The following is a 19,159-nucleotide window of genomic DNA, read 5'->3' on the forward strand; positions in this document are numbered from 1 at the left end:
AACTGCTTCCCAACAAACATTCATAACAATCTACAAACAGATTTTTAAAGCATCAAATTTCGAAACTCTGCATAACATGCAATATAAAATGGCTGATTCACTCTTCAGGGAAAGCCTTCTTAAAAAGGTAAGCAATATTGATTGCCGCCCCCCCCCAACAGTGAATGCTTGAAAAACTTCTCCAAAGGAGAGTAGCAAAAAACCCCACAATAAATTACCTGTCTGTGACTTGGAATCAACCATATTCCTGAAGATACAGTAGTTAACCACAATCCTCAGATTCATACTACTTTCAGGGCTTAATCAGTTGATTATCATAGCATTCTAAAGCAACAAATTACTAGCCAACTGAAACTCACCACAATGCTCCCCAAGAAATCAAACATTATTAGTGATAAGTCACCTTCATAAAGAAACCATGAAAAGGAACCTCTCTCACACAGCTCTATTAACTTGCCACACAGTTTCAAATATTTAACAACAGAAAGGAAGCAAATATGAGCAAAAGACAACAAAGATTGCTATTAACTGTATATAGTTCCATTTTACAACTGACTGGCACCAATTTATATAATCTATGCTCACAATCCTGTTTTGTAAAGAAACAAGATTTCATCTTAGTCCATCAAGTTTGGCAAAAATACTACCTACAATGTGAGTTCAAATGTCTCGCTGAACAATATCATAATGCAATCACTAGGACCTATATAGAATTTAGATATTTGTGAAACCAGCTATGTAGGCTAGAAGCAAAACTCATCAGCTGTGATGACAATCCTTAATTAAAAAACATATTGCAACTCTTCCCCTAACCTTTTGTGTGGATACGAAGAGTCTTCTGTATACGAAGTCATAGGTCTTCAAAACAAATCACTGAAAATATTGATAGGTCAGAGATGAGGACCTCTTTTTTCAGTCCAAGACAGAAGGTAGTAGAATTCAGTAAGTGCTGGAGAAAGTGATTTGACTATTTAAAAAATGTTCTGATCTGGTGACTTTACTACAGTTTCAATGGTGGCACACCCTAAGTTCAAGGCTGCTTAGGATTTGCTGCCTCCCTTCCCGCTACACCCCATGAAAAGCCCCTCCAAGTGGTCAGGGGACAATCAGGTATATAGTCTGGGATACAGTGTGGGGAAAATGGCAAAGAATCAAAGGATGGGAGAAATCACCAAAACTTAAGCAAAAGCAACCTTCCTAAACCTACTCAATTTTTGCTGATTCACCACATCTCAGACTGTTCCTGATTGTCTCCATACCATTAGCAGAGACTTTTTACGGTGGCATCAAGACCTAGAGCCATTGTGTAAAGTGTCTCTTGGTTGATTGCAAGTGGTTTCAAGCCTATAATAGCCTTGTAATGCTATAGTCAATGTTCTTATTGCCATGTTGCAGATGCATGGCTGAAGCCAAGGCTGAAAGTGACTTACCTAAGACAACAGTATTTAGTGTCCACATCCCATCAGTTGAGGACAGACAATTGGTTGTGGACATACTCAGATTATGGAACTTCATGCCTTGGAGAGTTAACATCAAGCCTCCTCTCTTTCGGTCTTTTGCAAAACAGTTTAGACACTTTTTATTCTGGCAGGCATGATCTGCTAGGACAATTTTTAATGGACTGATCACTTGCCTTAAGGTGTTTTTAACAATTGTGCCTGTACCTTGCATTATTGCATTGGTATGTTTTATAAACTGATTTTGTGAGTTGTTTTTAGCCTGAATACTGTGTTATACTAGAATAATGCAGTATATATTTCTATAAATTCATAATAGTGAGTTCATGGCAGAAATGAGATTTTTACCAGGCATTTTCATAACTCAGTCTCAGTTCAACCCCACTGTTTGTATAGGCCAGGGCAGAAGGAAGGAACAAGTGGGAAAGTGTTTCTAACCCTGGCCCTTGGTGGACACCTCCATTGCCAGTCGGGTTCTGCTGCCAATGGAGGTGCCCTAGGTGGACATCTAAATTCCCTCCAGTGCAGTAGGTTACGGGGTTGCATTGCTCTTCCCACTGCCCTTTCCTGTATGTTTTCCAGCTTAACAATATCATTTATGAAATTAGTTGTTCGAGGATGTGCATGGTGTGTTTTTTAATGCTGTACCAAAAATGCATATAATTAAGCTTCTTCACGGCCACGGTCAGTTCAGACCCACCAGCAGATTTTGTTAGTGCGCATCACTTGACACATCCTTACATTCAGTCTCCCTACCATTTTGTTGCCCAACAACCCCACACAGGGAATATCATCTGCTTTTCAGAGTCTGCTTGAGATTGCACCATTCTGAAAGCATCTCTGCAATCTACAAATATACTTCGTTACTTTGATCTTTGGAGTTCTTTTAAGAACTGAGATGTGGACACCAACAGACTCCGAAGACTAGTTTCTTTTTAATTTTTCAGTCAGTTCTACAACTTTATCCTCTTTCATCCCCATTTTACACAGTTCTTCACAATTCACTTCCCCAAAACACTGCTTCACATATGGGCTTTTCTCTCCCAAACATCCTTGCAATTTAACATATGTTCAAGAATTTGTTTAGCTTCCCTGCAGTTTCCTTCCCTTGCTTCAGTGTTTTCTTTTATACTGACATCTTTCTCCAGAGAGTTTCCTACTTCTAGTGTGCTCACTTTTTAATAGTATCAGTTTGTTCCACAAGTACTTTCTTGGCTTGCCTTACTGTCAACTTACATTTACTATGCCATAATTTGTGCTTTTTATTTTTCTCATTTTAGCGATGCTTCATTTGTACAGCTTTTAATGCAAGTCACATTTCTTTCTACAGCCTCCTTGACTGCAATTTAACAGCAATTTCAAGAAATAGTACATTATAAATATAACTGTGACTTTCTTGATGATTTCCCACTCAGCTGAAAGTTTGGTGGTGTTACACTCACTGTTTTAAAGCAGTTGAACAGGATATTTCACATCAAATTCAAGGCACCATGGGATTTAATCATAACTCTTGTCAACCCAAATCTGCAATTATTTATTGTGTCTTAAGCTTCTGGGTTTATCACAATGACATTTCCCAGTCAATTTTATTATATCAACAAGGTGGCTCCTTGATTTACTTTATATATACCATCCAACTGTCAGTCAATGAGCGGACCATACAGTGCATTTAGTACTTATTTAGCTGGAATTTCTACATACACTGGTACCTCAGGTTAAGTACTTAATTTGTTCTGGAGGTCCGTTCTTAACCTGAAACTGTTCTTAACCTGAAGCACCACTTTAGCTAATGGGGTCTCCTGCTGCTGCCGTGCTGCTGCCATGCGATTTCTGTTCTCATCCTGAAGCAAAGTTCTTAACCCGAGGTACTATTTCTGGGTTAGTGGAGTCTGTAACCTGAAGCGTATGTAACCCAAGGTACCACTGTATAACAATTCTGTGGATAAGTTTGTTTCCTTTATTATGGTAGAACAGAACTTCCAACCCATGGGCCAGATTATATCAATAGGGGTAGGATTAGCTATGGCTCCCATCATCCCCAGCCAGGATGGACAATGGTCAGGGATGATGGGAATTGTTGTCCAACATCTAGAAGCTACCCCAGTTCCCACCCTAGTGCAACCAAATATTGCTTTGAGCAAGGATCTTCCTTGGGAGCTCATCTGGAGTTGAAGCCAGGCTGTAAAGTAAGGTAGGAAAAAACCAGGAGCACACTTTAACCATTCAATTTTGTGGGGGTGAAAGCACCCCCCTGGGTCACTTTTCACTGTGCAATTCACAGTAAGCAGATCTAAAAAGTAGTCCTTCTAGGACGCAAACTGTCACCCACACAACATCTTCAAACTTCAGCACTTACCACTTACCATTTTTCTGCTGGAAACAATAGAAAATGTGTAGCATACAATGCTCCCAAAATGAATCACATTTTGCCATTAGGGTGTATTTACTATCCTAGTCACTGTTATCATTTTTTCATAGAAAAATGGTCAGGGACACATCACCAAAGAACACTGAGATCAGTCTGCAGTTACATGACAACGGATTAACCAAATTTGCAATCACTACTCCAAGGACCCACTGTTGCAGCGCAGATCTATCTAGAATGACACAACTTTGGCCGAAGGTATTTTCATTCATTTTACAGAGAGCAAAACAACTCATGATTATTGAGCAAGTGTCAATAGGTTGGCACAAACCACATAATGTTGTTTTGGGGATGTTTCTCTAACCTAGGACAACTTTCTTGCAAATTTATAAATGGGTTTAGGAAAACACACAGAAATAAGTGTTTTCTGGCTCTTAGTGTTTGCGTATTGTCAAACACACTTCTTACACCGCAGACAAAAATATTTTCTGGGGTTCCACTTCTACCCCACAATACATTGAAAGTTTCATTGAAGTAGACAATACACCTCCAAAAACTTACTGTGATTGTTTTCCCCTGACACTGGGACAGTGGTTTTTTTTACTAGAAAAAGAGGAGCAGAATCTCCATCCCTATCTTACAATTCCTGATTTATTTAACATGCAGAGCAACAATACTGTCAATGTAAGTTTACTTGATTCTCTCAAAAAAATTTATGTACTAAGTATACTTTCAGTTTCAGGTGCCACAAGTCACCTGTTTTGGCTCTCTTATCATCAGGAAATAGACATATATGTTTCTTTACTCTTTGTTCCTACATACAGTGTTACCTTGGGTTAAGTACTTAATCCGTTCCGGAGGTCCGTTCTTAACCTGAAACTGTTCTTAACCTGAAGCACCACTTTAGCTAATGGAGCCTCCTGCTGCTGCTGCACTGCCAGAGAATAATGTCTGTTCTCATCCTGAAGCAAAGTTCTTAACCCGAGGTACTATTTCTAGGTTAGCGGAGTATGTAACCTGAAGCGTATGTAACCTGAAGCATATGTAACCTGAGGTACCACTATATTTTTGTAGACATTACATTTAATCTTCACATTGAGATCTCAGTTTGAATGCACTGATTTTAGTTTCTATCTATCCACCAGTGCTTTGAGAAAATAAATTGTCCCCATTTCCTTAACCTGATCAGCTTTGCTAGAAAGAGCACCAGCAAATGAGTTATATTGCAGTTCTACATATGTGCTCCCTCCCCCAAAACATCCATTGTTTTTTAATAGATTTAAATTCTTTATTCTAACACCAGCATTACATTCATGCATTGAGATTTCACATTTTTGCCTGTCGTCTCACTATGAGAATCTGGTCTTAACCTATGTAGCAATCTAAATTTGGCTTCCTGGACTTCCCAACTAAATTATCTGCCTTCTCTAGTAGCCCAACTAATCATTTTATGATATCAGAAACAGTCACACCACACAGGAAGGTAATGTCAAGCAATCAAGCTACCCATCACAAATCTATCTATGTCTCTAAGGTTACTACATGGATCCTACACTCTATACTATGGGGAATGTGGAGCTCTAAGCCAGTGTTTCCCAACCTTGTGCCTCCAGATGTTTTTGGCCTACAACTCCCATCATCCCTAGCTAGCAAGACCAGTGGTCAGGGATGATGGGAGTTGTAGGCCAAAAACATCTGGAGGCACAAGGTTGGGAAACACTGCTCTAAGCCATTGCAAGAACTCTATCACCATTAGAGAAATGGTGAGGTTATAGCAAACACAGCATGGAACATTTTCTGATCCACTTTGTCTGGATTCTGCAAATGTTTTTTTCAATAGAATAAATGGGCAAGAACTCTTGAAAGTGCTACATTCCAATGTGTTTGCCATCAGTTGAAAAGTCAGTCATATATTTTCTCTATTTCTAATATTAGACTATCACGAAACTATATTTTAACCTCATTATAAACTCTTTTATAATGGTAAAGCAATGAAGCACAAGGTTGTGCTCTAATAATGTAAGAAGTGCCAGATAATAGAAGAAGAAACCAAATTCCTCAAGCAACACTATTCCTAAACATTTAAGAACAGTAAGAGATATTATGAACATTATTCTTAAGAGCTTCAGCGGGAAAGGATGTCTTATTTTAGCTTGAATGTGTTTAACAGGACAGCACTACTCAATTCATCGCAAGACTCTCCATAGGTGAATTTTCTACATTTACACAGTATTCAGGAACTTCCAATCCAATCCTAGAAATGTCTACTCAGAAGCCCCATTTACTGCACTTATGCTTACTTCCAATAAGGAAGTGTGTAATTACAGCCTTAGATAGTGCTACAACTCTTACAAATGTAAACAACATTTTAGAAACAGTCATTGACTTAAGGATGCAAGCTGATTACATTCTTACCTGGCACTAACAAGAAAAGTATCCATTGAAACGATCTCCAGCATTTTGATTCTGAGTAGTAGACTGCATCTGACCTTGCAAACAGTGAAGTGAAGTCAGATACAGTCACTCCCTCTAACCACATTCCTCCCTTGCCCCTAGCAGTAAAAGCAGTACATAAAAGCAGTTAAAAGGTATGGGAGAATTAAAAGAGAGTTGCCTTTCCTAAGGGGACATTTGAAGTAGGCGACAAGTTAACTTCCTAGGGAGAACATACCACAACTAAGAACCACAACCAAGGTTTTCCCCCTCTCTGAGAAGGAAAGGACAGTTTCATTCACAAACTTCCTAGTGACAGTATGGACACTCAACACAGCATACAAATAACAAGTTCCACCTATGAGTCCCCCTCACTTTTCCTGCTAGGTAAATACAACCATTGCTTTAATCATATTTGCCAAATACACACACCCCAATTAGGTAGTGGAGGGGAAGAAAGGTAGTGAAGGAGCGTCTCCACCCCCATCGTTCAGCCCGGACACCGAGGTCCAGCGCCGAGGGTCTTCTGGCGGTTCCCTCCCTGCGAGAAGCAAAACTACAGGGAGCCAGGCAGAGGGCCTTCTCGGTAGTGGCACCTGCCCTGTGGAACGCCCTCCCATCAGATGTCAAAGAGAGAAACAACTACGGTACCTGACATTTAGAACACATCTGAAGGCAGCCCTGCTTAGGGAAGTTTTTAATGTGTGATATTTTAATGTATTTTTAATATTTGTTGGAAGCCGCCCAGAATGGCTGGGGAGATAATAAATTATTATTATTATCATCAAAGCGTGATTTCAGAAAGTGGTTATTAGACAAAGATCACCAGGCAGTTCACTATTTGCAAGTCTACTATATATAGATTTATGACCAATTTAAAATAATAAAATAAGAAACATTTTGGAATTGTTTCTTAATTAAGATACCAATACTACATATAAATTTGAATAGTCATCCTCAAATACTTAAGCATGGCATTTATGTTTTTCCTGAAGTAACAGATTTCACAGCTAGCTGCCAATGAATACTATTTAAAGACATTACACCCGTTCAGAATAGTATACTTAACACATGCAAAATGGGATTGCTGCAATAAGCTCCACCCCTGATTTCCACGTGTAGACTGTACCTTATGCACAATGCCGGTGTGTGTACAAAATACAAGTCCTAGCTTGCATGTACAGAGCCCACTCTCTGTGTATAAGGCGCAATTTACTCATGAAGGATAGAGGAAAACCAAACTGCCAAAACCTTGTTGCAGACATCTACACAGGGCTAACACTATCCCTCACAATGCAGCAGTAAAGAGAACTACCCATGTAGGGTTTGACAAAATATTATTAACACACCTATAACTGTAACAGAAAAGCAGTGTCATCCAAAAATGCATTAAATCCAAGTTAATGAACAGCATAACCGTGCAAGACATACTTCACATTGCAGTTATAGGTCTCCACAAGAAATCATTGCAAAGTGAAAATATCATGCACCTGTGAATTCCTTTACTTTTAACAGTAAAAAAATATATATCACTGCAGGAGCTGTACTAGTCATCTTGTTGATCTGAGGCTATGCCCACCCCTGATCTGTCTTTTCTCCATTAACCATGTAAGGAGCAGAGCTGAAGAGAGAGAAGCATCTTTATTTACTACACTGCATGGCTGAAATTTCAGGTCCGGGATCCGTGGATCAGACAAACTCTCTTTCAAAAAGTAAAGGCTATCCGAGAGCGACCTATAACATTGATGGCAACCCACTGGCCGGAGGAAAAAGTGCGAGAGGCCTCTGTTCAATATATGAAGCAACGGGTGCAAGGCAAACTAGCACGATTTGGATATGTTATATTCGAGGCAAGCAGCGCCCACCCCACTTCCTCCGTAAAGGAGGGAGAGAGAAAGAGAGAGAGAGAAAGCGACACGCCTCCAATGCACGGCAAGTAAAGAGAGCATAAAAGGAGGTGGGGGAACGAGCCTGGAGTCCCTTTTTCCCCTTCCCTCCACCGCCATCCTTACCAGGCCCCAGCCAATGGCAGCAGGAAGGGGCTGAGCTGGGGCAGGGTGCCTCTGCGAGGAGGAGGAGGAGGAGGAGGTGGGGGGACTAGGCCAACTAGGGAAGCCAAAGCACAAGGCTGCTCCGGGGCTCTCGGAGCCGCTCAAGTCTTGCAAGGAAAAGCGACTCTATTGGGGCGGGTGGGGAAAGGGCAGCCGCGCCACATTTGAGGGTGCAAAAGCCTCCTGCCGCCTGCAGCTGCTATCTCTCTCCCAGAGATAAGGATTGTGAAAAGGGGGACCTGGGCAGGGGAAGAATGGGGCGGGGGAAGGGCAGGCGGAAAAAAAATAAAAATAAAATGTGTGCATTAAAGCGGGATGGGGAAGGCAGACAAGGTCACCCGCCACCACGCTGCTCATCCTCCCGCCACCCCCCAAAACAGACCCACAATCGCCCCACGGAGGAAAGGGCGGCAAGTTCAATATGCAGAGAACGGCCGAGGCTAAGGAGGGATGGCGGCCCCGGGGGGAGCTGGAAGAAGAGCCATGGGGGGCAAGTAGTCCTCCTCCCAGCCCCCACCCCCAGACCCTGGGTTTGCCGCCTGCCTCAATCGCCGAAGGGCTGGCGGTGGCGCGAAACGGGCTTCCTCTCCGCCTAGAGAAAGAGGGCGCTGCGCTTACCTTCCCAGGGGCTGCTGCCGCTGCTTCTGGTGAAGACGAGGCAGAGCGAGCTCGTCCGCTCCGCTCTCTGGCCCCGCCGCGCTAGGCTCGGGGAGCCGCCGCCGCCGCCGCTCGGCCCCGCAGCCAATCGCCGCGCACCCGCCTCCCTCCCTTCCGCAGCTCGCCGCGGTGCGTCTCCCCCCCACCCCTCCCCACTCGTCGGCTTCAAAATGGCGCCAACTCGTCTCCGGCGGCTGCTTCTCTCGGACGGACCCCGCCACCGAGCGGCAGGGAGAGGCCGGCGCCAAAGTGAGGCAGGAGCGACCCCTGCAGACACCGGGAAGGAAGTGGCGCTAGGAGACGGAGAAAGGGGGGGGGGACAGCGACACTGAACAGCCGTCCCAGAGACTGCGGGGTGCGTGGGGGCAACTCTTTCCCCCCTCGCGAGGCGGGTGGCTGCCTTCGCAACACAGCGCGTCGGCGGATTCCACGGTCGCCTAAATAAATTGGGTATAAGAAGGAAGGAGCCACAGAGGCATGAAACTTCGGATGCATTCCGCAAAGCACCTCCGAGCCTGACCCTGCTGTTTGCAATCGTGCATGCCTGAAGGCTCGCAGCCCCTCGTTCTTTTTTTTTTTTTTTTTGTGCAGGGTGGCCAGAGCATGAGATCTCAGTTACGCGGTGCAGATTGAGCCCCGTTGAGTTACATGGGACTTAGTCGCAGGTAAGTGCGAGACTGCAGCTTAAGGAAGTTGTTGTTTAGTCGTGTCCGACTCTTCGTGACCCCATGGACCAGAGCACGCCAGGCACTCCTGTCTTCCACTGCCTCCTGCAGTTTGGTCAAACTCATGCTGGTAGCTTCGAGAACACAGTCTAACCATCTCATCCTCTGCCGTCCCCATCTCCTTGTGCCCTCCATCTTTCCCAACATCAGGGTCTTTTCCAGGGAGTCTTCTCTTCTCATGAGGTGGCCAAAGTATTGGAGCCTCAGCTTCAAGACCTGGCCTTCCAGTGAGCACTCACGGCTGATTTCCTTCAGAATGGAGAGGTTTGATCTTCTTGCAGTCCATGGGACTCTCAAGAGTCTCCTCCAGCACCATAATTCAAAAGCATCAATTCTTCGGCAATCAGCCTTCTTTATGGTCCAGCTCTCACTTCCATACATCACTACAGATAGGTAGCCGTGTTGGTCTGCCATCGTATCTGAAGAAGTGTGCATGCACACGAAAGCTCATACCAAGAACTAACTTAGTTGGTCTTTAAGGTGCTACTGGAAGGAATTTTTTTTGTTTATACATCACTACAGTACAAGGAAAACCATAGCTTTAACTATACGGACCTTTGTTGGCAAGGTGATGCCTCTGCTTTTTAAGTTGCTGTCTAGGTTTGTCATTGCTAAGGAAGCGGTATTTAGTATCTGAAGGCTCAGGTACATAGCTCTGGGATACTTCTGGATCCCTTGTTGTCCCTTGAGGCTCATGTGGCCTTGGTGGTGCAGAGTGTCTTCCATCAGTGTCTTCTGCTGGTGGCCCAGCTGTGCGCCTATTTGTACAGGAATAGCCTAACTGCCGGTGTCTATGTTCTGGTAACCTCTAGGTTAGATTACTGCAATGTAGGGCTGCTGCCCCTGGAGACAGTTTGGAAACTTCAGCTGGTGCAGAATTCAGCAGCCAGGTTGCTCACCGGAGCATGATGGTTTGAACATACTACATGGATCCTTGCCCGACTCCACTGGCTGCCAACTAGTTTTTGGCCCCAATTCAAAGTGCTGGTTTTGACCTATAAAACAACGGCTCAGGATCACAATACCTCAAGAACTGATTCTCTCCATAGAAACCTACTCAGACACTGAGATCAGCATCTGAAGCCCTCCTTTATGTTCCTCCTCCACAAGAGGTCTGGAGGGTGGCAACACAAGAATGGTCCTTTTCTGCAGTGGCTCCCCGCTTGTGGCTCTTCCCAGGGAAACTCAACCAGCGCCTACATTATATATTTTTAAGCACCAGGAGAAAATGTTTCTCATTAACCAGGCCTCTGGCTGATTAACATTCTACACCCTTTTATTTTTTTTTATAATAATTTTTATTAAGGTTTTCCAAATTAAAACAAATCAAAACAAATTAAATCCAATCTATTGCCAATAACTAGGACTTCCCCTCCCTACCCCCTCTTGTGTTCCAAATCTTCCAAATAAGCAATTAAATTCAACAAATTCTTATCCCCAAGTTACACTCTTCATCAATAACCCAATTTATCCAAATTCTCATCCCCTAAGATCGATCTATACCCTTCCACGAGTTTCCCCCTTTCAAACATAGTACAGATGGAAATAAGATAAATATGAATAATAATTTTACAGCCTTTGGATTCCAATTTTCCCTCCCCTCTTTCCCCTTTGCGTTTCACCTATCCCTCCACCTCTAATATCTTCCTGGAGTTCCCACATTACACTATGTCCCTCCGGTTCTTTGCCAGTCTTTAATTACGGATGTCCAATCGTAGAAGGAGTCTATCAAATAAGGGCCCATTTCTTCTATCCAGGTTTTTATATCCAGGAGTAAAAACTCCAATTTTGTATCCATAAGCTTGTCAAACCTGAATATCCCAAATGTTCCCCCAGTTCTGTCCAGTTCTTGTTATTTCCTTGTTCTTATCAATCATTCTCCTCCTTTTTATTTCTCTGTTCTCCCACAGAAATGTTCTTTTTCCAAAAGTTTCTAGTGTCTCTGCAGAGGTTTGTTATTCATGGAGCCCTGTAGTGTGTAGACCTCTGTAGACAAAATATTGTTCCATTCCTGCAGTTTCCCAGGAGATTGAAAGTTCCATTCAGCTGTTCAGATTTCCTGTGAAAAACACATGCAATGTCCCTCGGTTCCTCTAGGTGGATTGCAGTAACAAAGTTCCCTTCCAGAATCACATCCACCAGACCAAGTAGCTTGTTGACCGATATTTAAAACAGTTTGTATTCAATTTGTAACAAATATAACCGGCAAAGTCCTCATAACAAAGTCTCTATTTTAATCTTCCTTTTTGACAGCTCTTTGACAGCTGTCAAAACCTCCATCACTTTTCTCCAGGCAGTTTCACGAATCGCTCCAGGGATTCCGGGGGGGTTGCTTTTTTTAAAACAATTCCACTTTTCTCCTCCAGCTCAATCTTATAATTTTCCCTCGCGAAGTTGCTGATTCGGCAAGATAAGGTTACACTCGATCTTAGTTGTCCAGTCCTTTGTTTTGGCTCTTCTACAATTTAGGGGTGGGCTGACTTCCTTTTTTCCACCTCCCCCGTTCGCTCCGAATTTTAAAAATTTATCCCCCTTTTTTTTAGTCCATATTCCAATTACTCACGGGTTCTTCTTTAGAGCCGAATTTTCAATAGAAGAAGTCAGCGCTCTCCGCCGGATGGCATGCGGCTGCGCTCGGCAGGGATAGCAGAGAACTCAAAGCACCACGCTTCTCCCCGGCACCCGATCCGTAGCCTTTAAAAAGGCTCCTTCACGAGTCGGGAGAGCGCTAACGGTGCCAGCCGAGTCTCCATGTCCACGGCCTCAATCTGGCCGTGGTTTTTAAGGGTCCCCGCATCGCCGGTGCGGTAGGACCCAGCCCCTGCCAAGCCGGCTCCCTCCGGAGCTCGGAGGGAGCCCGCCATTCGGCGATGGCGCCGACCCGGAAGTCCCATTCTACACCCTTTTAAATGTGTTTGTGGGAGGAGGGTCAATGGTTTGTTTTGTTTTTATTATATATTTTGTGTTCTCGTTTTGTATTTTTATGTTGTGAACCGCCCGGTGATCTTTGAATGAAAGGCGGTGTACAAATTTAGCAAATAGTAATAATAATAATAATATGGAGTGCTAGGGGAGGGGTAGTACCTCAGGTGGGGGACATGTCATACTCCCTCTGGGGTAGTTTGTCCATCTCTGGTCCCCACCCTGCATTCAGCTCTATTCAAACAAAAAAACAAAAAAACTTTTAATGGTGTTTATATTTCCTTGGATACATATTTTAAATCTATTTAATTAGTATATCGATTGTTAAATTCCATTTTGACCGTTTTAATGTTTATGTAAAAATGATGCTGAAATTCTGGTTTTTACTATGCTGGCTGTAATAATAAACATTCACACTACACTCAGCTCTTAGCTGTGGCTCCTAAAAGCATGTGACTGCAGGCACACCCTGGGAATGGCTTCAACTGGCCAGCTAAACCAGGTAATGACAGCCGAGGGGGTCTCAAACCCTCGGTGACTTCCCCTGCATACGAAGACGGGCTCTGCCAAATTGAGCAGACGAGACCAATAGTGGGTCCAACGGTCAAGAAGGCGGTTTTGGCACATGCTCTAGAGCAGGGGTGGCCAACTCCCAAGAGACTGCGATCTACTCTCAGAGTAATCTACCCCCTTTTCTGGATTCTGGTCAAAGTTGTTGAGTTTTTTCAGGGAGGAGGTTAAATGTTGAGGTTTTTTTAGGGGAGCCACAGTTGTTCAGCTTCTTTGGAGGGAGCCAATGATCTACCAGTAATCTACCACAGATGTCCAGTGATCTACCGGTAGATCACGTTCTACCTGTTGGACATGCCTGCTGTAGAGGGAAGTGAGGGGCAGATGGATCTCAACCTAGGAAAGTAGCCCATCTAGGAAAAGGAAAACTCTGATCCTAAACCTCCACTGCCTTGTGAGACATCTTTGGGAGAAGAAAAGGCTAAGGAGTAAACCCTACACAAAGCCTGAGTGGATTCCCTAAGACGGTTGGATGGCAGCTTTTGTGTTTCTTCCGGCAACTCCTGCAGCCAAGCTAGTGCCAAACATACTCCTCTGCTTTCCTTTGGACTACATCAGTGAGGCCCAGAGGTGGGGCTTGTCATCTGGGCCTCCATGCACACTGCTCAGGACTGTTCCGCAGGAGAGGTCACTTCAGTGCTGCTTCACCCCCAGAGATACTCTCTGTTGTCTCTCAAGACGGACGGATGCCAACAAGTTAATGATGATAATAATGGTATGTTCAGTAATTGAAGGGAGTACTTTGCTGATCAAATATCATAAAAGTTCAGGTTGCTTGACACAAATAAACCACCCTACTAACCCAGCTTTTAAAAAGCAGCTGCTTATGCTCCATTGCAACAAGTAGTAAGTACAGTGTAATAGTTAAATTCTTAAATAAATAGTTAAAAACTCAGCACAGATATTGAAACAAAGTGACCATAATCCAGGGGCCAGCAACTTTTTTCAGCTGGGGGTCAGTTCACCGTCCCTCAGACCATGTGGGAGGCCGGACTATATTTTGAAAAAAAATATGAACGAATTCCTATGCCCCACAAATAACCCAGAGATGCATTTTAAATAAAAGGACACATTCTACTCATGTAAAAACACGCTGATTCCCGGACTGTCTGCGGGCCAGATTGAGAAGACAGTTGGGCCGCATCTGGCCCCCAGGCCTTGGGTTGCCTACCCCTGCCATAATCAGCAAGTCAAAGTTGGTCTTATCACAAAAACAACCTTGGTCACCCTGGTTGAGAAGGATGGGGAGTGTGACCCTACTGCTTCTTCTTGATCTCTCAGTGGCTTTCAATATCATTGACTGCTGTGTCCTTCTGTTAGTTGACCCCATGGCTTTTGGTCTGCAGGGTCTTGTAGACGTCCATTCTATCTCCTATGCTATATAAAATGGTTGGGAGCTGTCTTCCAGGGATTTGAAGCATGTTGTCTTCAGTATGCTTGTGGCATACTGATTTCTGTCTGAATTAGGAGTGAAGGTACAGAGGTGAAACAGGAACACACTGCAGTTGCTATGCCACCCTACAAACTCCATTATCTGTGTTGTGTGGTAACTTCAGCTTCTGACAACCCCCCCCCCCCCAAGATTTTCACAAGATCTCACTGGAAACGAGTGCTGCTTCTCCGCTCAGTTATTATTATTTTGCAATGAACTTACAGCTTTACACACGTTCCAAGTATTACAGTGTAATTCCTTCTCGTAACTTACAATGGTTTTAGCACTTGTAATTTATTATACCCTCATCCTAAACACACTGGCTTGGAAATAAGAGCCACTGATTTGGGGGATACTTAGAAACAGCTTAGAATGGCTGCCATAAAACAGCACAGCTGAATTTGGAACATGGAGGGCTGATCACATAAGCTACATGACTCTATCCGATTTGAGACAGGGCAGTCTTGCCAACGCATCTGACCTATTGTTTCATTACGTGAGATCACTTCATATGTCACACATACCCAATAAACGTGCAGGCTGGTCATAAGCATATTAACTCAGAAATCAGTTTTGTTGAGTTTAGTGGGCATTCCCAAATAATTGTGTATGGGAATACATCCTTAAGATCAATGAGCAAAAGGATACTTTCTCTTCAAAAGGTACACTGAAGCAACTGGGATTAAAGATAGAGATCTGCAAGAAGCCAGCAAATATATAACATGTTAGTCTTAAATTAATGTTTCTGCTACAGCAGTTGCGACGCTGTATTTACAAGATACAGCTAGCTTCAATGCTTTCAGTTAGCAAACAGGCGCCCATGCTACTTTATGAAACATTAACCTCTAGAGATAGAAGATAAATCAGCTTTTGCTGAGCCATTATCACTGTTTGCTCCACCGTCCAGCTGCTCACTAACTAAAGTTCTGGACAACTGATAGGATAGGAATGTACTTCTTCAGAGGATAACCAGTCAGACTGACTTAGTAACCAGCAACCATTCACTTTTAGATTTGGTGTTTTTAAAACTAAAATAACTGTTCCAAAAGGGACATATAATTTGTATTTCCACAAATCTCCTTTCCCATTTGTTTTATTAGCTAAACTTCTAATATGCCACCTTTTCTCCAAGGAACTCAAAGTGGCACACATACTTTCCCCTCCCTTCCATTTTATTTTCACAACAACCCTGTGGGGTGGGTGAGTTTAAGAGATAGTGACAGGCCCAAGGTCCCCCAGTAGCTTGCAGCTGAGTAGGAATTCAGGCGGTTGGAGAGTTACAGCGCCTGCTGTGGCCGTAGAGACCAATGTGGGAGAGACATGTTTTGTTGCAGCTGGGGCAGATGAAGATGCACCATGGCATTTCTTCTCTCTGTGCTCCTCCTGGCTTGTTGCTTCATGGGTAGAACAAGAAAAGGGGAAAGAAAGCACCTCAAATGAACAAAGTGAAAGAAGGAGAACAGGTAATGGTGAGCTCTAATGAAAAACGCTAATGGTTCGGAGTAAAACATTTCTCCATCAGGAGCCATGAACAAAAGCAACATACAACATGAATACAATGGTTTTTAAAAATATGACAAATAACCAAAAAGAATTGTGTCATGAAATGTTAACATATACATACACTAGTCCAAATAAATAAATAAATCCTTAAAACACACACCCATAACGTATAAAACTGCATCAAACTCATAATATTTTTAAAAAGGAAAGAGAAACAAAACTTTTTCCTTTTCTACCATTGTTCTAGGCTCAGAAGAGCAGATGTGCAGGTCCCTCTATTTCTAAGTACTTTCCTCTACAGTGGTACTTCGGGTTACATACGCTTCAGGTTACAGACTCCGCTAACCCAGAAATATTACCTCGAGTTAAGAACTTTGCTTCAGGATGAGAACAGAAATCGTGCTCTGGCGGCAGCAGGAGGCCCCATTAGCTAAAGTGGTGCTTCAGGTTAAGAACAAACCTCCGGAATGAACTAAGTACTTAACCCGAGGTACCACTATATCTGCTATTTCATTTGAGGGGCCTGACTTCTTCATTTAATTAATAGCAAAGCCACATACATTCAGTGTGTACATTGGAACATTTATGGAGCTCTAGATTGGGATAATTTCCTGTTGATATCTGGAGGGAAGACATTTGCCTGAATAAAATTAATTGGAATAAGAAAGTAATCTTATTTCATTTCTAAGCAAGTTTCTAAGCAAGATCTGCATAGATATCAATAGCCACTGTAGTCACCCCCAGAACAACTGCTGTTAGCACAACATTCCAAGATGTTATGGACACAGTTATAGAACAATATAATGTTAATAACAACAATAGTAATAACTAAAAAGTTGTTCAGTCCGATATGTGCCCACTGTGTTCATTGCACAAGTCATATCTCTGAATTACATACTGTCCCTGCTCATTGCTAGAGTTCACTGAAGCTACAGCAATCTGAGATGGATTCAGGAAGAGAAGGCAAGCACTGTACTTCTCTATTTCAATCAAAGATCAACAAATATTCCAAATGTCTCCTAGAATTTCCTTTGTAATACTTTTAACCAGCTTTAATGATGGCAAATGAAACATAGTTGCATGTCACTTCCAGCAGATGGGGCAGCTGAAAAATCCCAGTCTCAAGATTTGAAAACCTTTATATAAATGTTTTGAAGATTGCTGCCTTGCCATTGCAACTGGAATTGATCGAGGGAGAAAACTGGACAATGGAGATTTGAATAATTGTAAATACATATCAAGTTAAGATGAAACCATGCACAGAAAATTCCTTTAATTAAATCTGAACTTCTACTGCTGCCGTGTAAAAAATTAAATGTATTATAAAATTTGAAATGTGCATTAAATCATTCATTAAAACTGCATACGCATAGAGCTAATTTTGCATGTGTCGAGATGAATATAGAACTAAAGAAAGTGGTTGAACTATTTGAAGCTAATTATGCTACAGGCAGCTTTTGGGGTGTACCCACCCTGAAGATGGCACTTTTTGTCTGGTTTCATGGGGCTGTGTGGAATAAGGATGCATGATTATGTTTTCTGGCAGAGGACTGAATTTGATCAGAAGTTTTCGATCCATTCTGCCTCTATTTTTATTTGGAATATATGTACAGAACTCTGGTCTCCATTTCATTTGTTCTTGGAAGCTGGATACTCCAGATGACAGTCCTAGGCATGCTCAGTGGTCTAATAACTATCTGTCCTCTTCTGTGTAGTAGTAGTAATAAATTTTATTTTTTATATACCCCACTCATCATCTCACTGGGTTTCATCACTATGCAGAGCAGGTGTGTTGTATTACCATTGTGTTAATTATATGGAAGTGGCAATATTTGCTGATGCTGGTGCCTTTAGGCATCCATTTGTACCAAGCCATCTAGGGGGGAAATTGTATGCAGTTTGGTGTGAAGTAGTGATCTGCTATTAGATATTACAATCAGATTTCTTTTGCTATATCAATTGGCCATTTCCCAAAGCTACCTACAAAACTTCTGTACTACTGTTTTGCTCCTTAGATATTTCTAAAGAAGTTTCTTTAACTTCAAAGTTTTTAATACACAATTTAATACACAATAGTACAGTTCAAAAATTTTAATACACAATTTATTTCCTATATCCTAGAGAACTATTCAGTTACAACATACAACAAGGTACTATTCTTACAGCAGCTGTAGCCATATCATTTGGGAAATGTATTTTACTATTCTTGCTGAGGAAAATGTCATGAGTGCGTTACCAAGGCTCCCAAAATTAGGGAAATGGGTATTAGGAAACTCCCAAAATGAAAGGCATTTGAGGCAGAAAATGATTGTTTTAATAATAGAAGGCTCTTGAGAGATTCCATGTCTAATTACTGGATTGAAAGGTGCAAAAAAGGAAACAAAAACTGCAGTCCAGGAAGAAAATCCTATTGAACTAAGTGTGACTTCTGGGTATAGATATTAGACCCCTTTTGAAAGCACTCTATAGCCACATCTTCCTTTCTCTAACTTAAATATTATTTAGATGAGGATCTTTCACTTGTGGAAGAAATAATCAAGTTACAGCAGTCAGATCTTCTACCCTAAAACATCAGCACCACTTTCTTGTTTATTTTGAAAAATCAGAATAATTAGTTGTCCTTTCGGATAATTAGAATGTCCTTTCGGTAGATAATGAAAAGCTGCCCTCACATTCTTAAGATCAAAGTGCACAATTTCCGGGTGGGTTTGTGCCATTTCCCCACCCACACCTCAAACAGCAATGACACCTTTTCAAGGTATGGAAATGGAAGAGTAAGAAAAGGTCCAGCAGCTGATGTAACTGTTCCTTGAAGGTATAGGGGTCCTGCCAGTAAATAAGTATAAATAAATCATAATCTTGGCAACCTAGAGCTTAAACACTGACAGTTTTAGACAGGGCAGGCCCATGGGCATAGCCAAGATTTATTTTAGGGGGGCAGACTCGGGGGGGGGGGGCAGAACCGAATTATCTTAAATGCAATTGGTCAGCAAGTTAAATATTTTTGTTATTTACTTGATGGCGGGGCAGTTGCCCATCTGCGC

At 42.5% G+C, this 19,159-nt stretch overlaps 2 protein-coding genes across 2 annotated transcripts in view; both read right to left on the minus strand.

Moving 5' to 3' along the window:
- Nucleotides 1-9,167, minus strand: part of PDS5B (PDS5 cohesin associated factor B) — a 66,370-nt gene extending 57,203 nt beyond the window's left edge. Inside the window, exon 1 of the mRNA XM_083736025.1 lies at nt 8,925-9,167. The gene's annotated coding sequence lies outside the window, so the exon portion shown is untranslated. The remainder of the gene's footprint in view (nt 1-8,924) is intronic.
- LOC310843240 (cilia- and flagella-associated protein 337-like) overlaps nt 1-19,159 on the minus strand; it is a 1,288,916-nt gene that overhangs the window by 793,784 nt on the left and 475,973 nt on the right. The window lies entirely within an intron of this gene.

The sequence above is a fragment of the Podarcis gaigeae genome (assembly GCF_964106915.1).
Source record: "Podarcis gaigeae genome assembly, chromosome: 4".
Lineage (NCBI taxonomy): Eukaryota > Metazoa > Chordata > Lepidosauria > Squamata > Lacertidae > Podarcis > Podarcis gaigeae.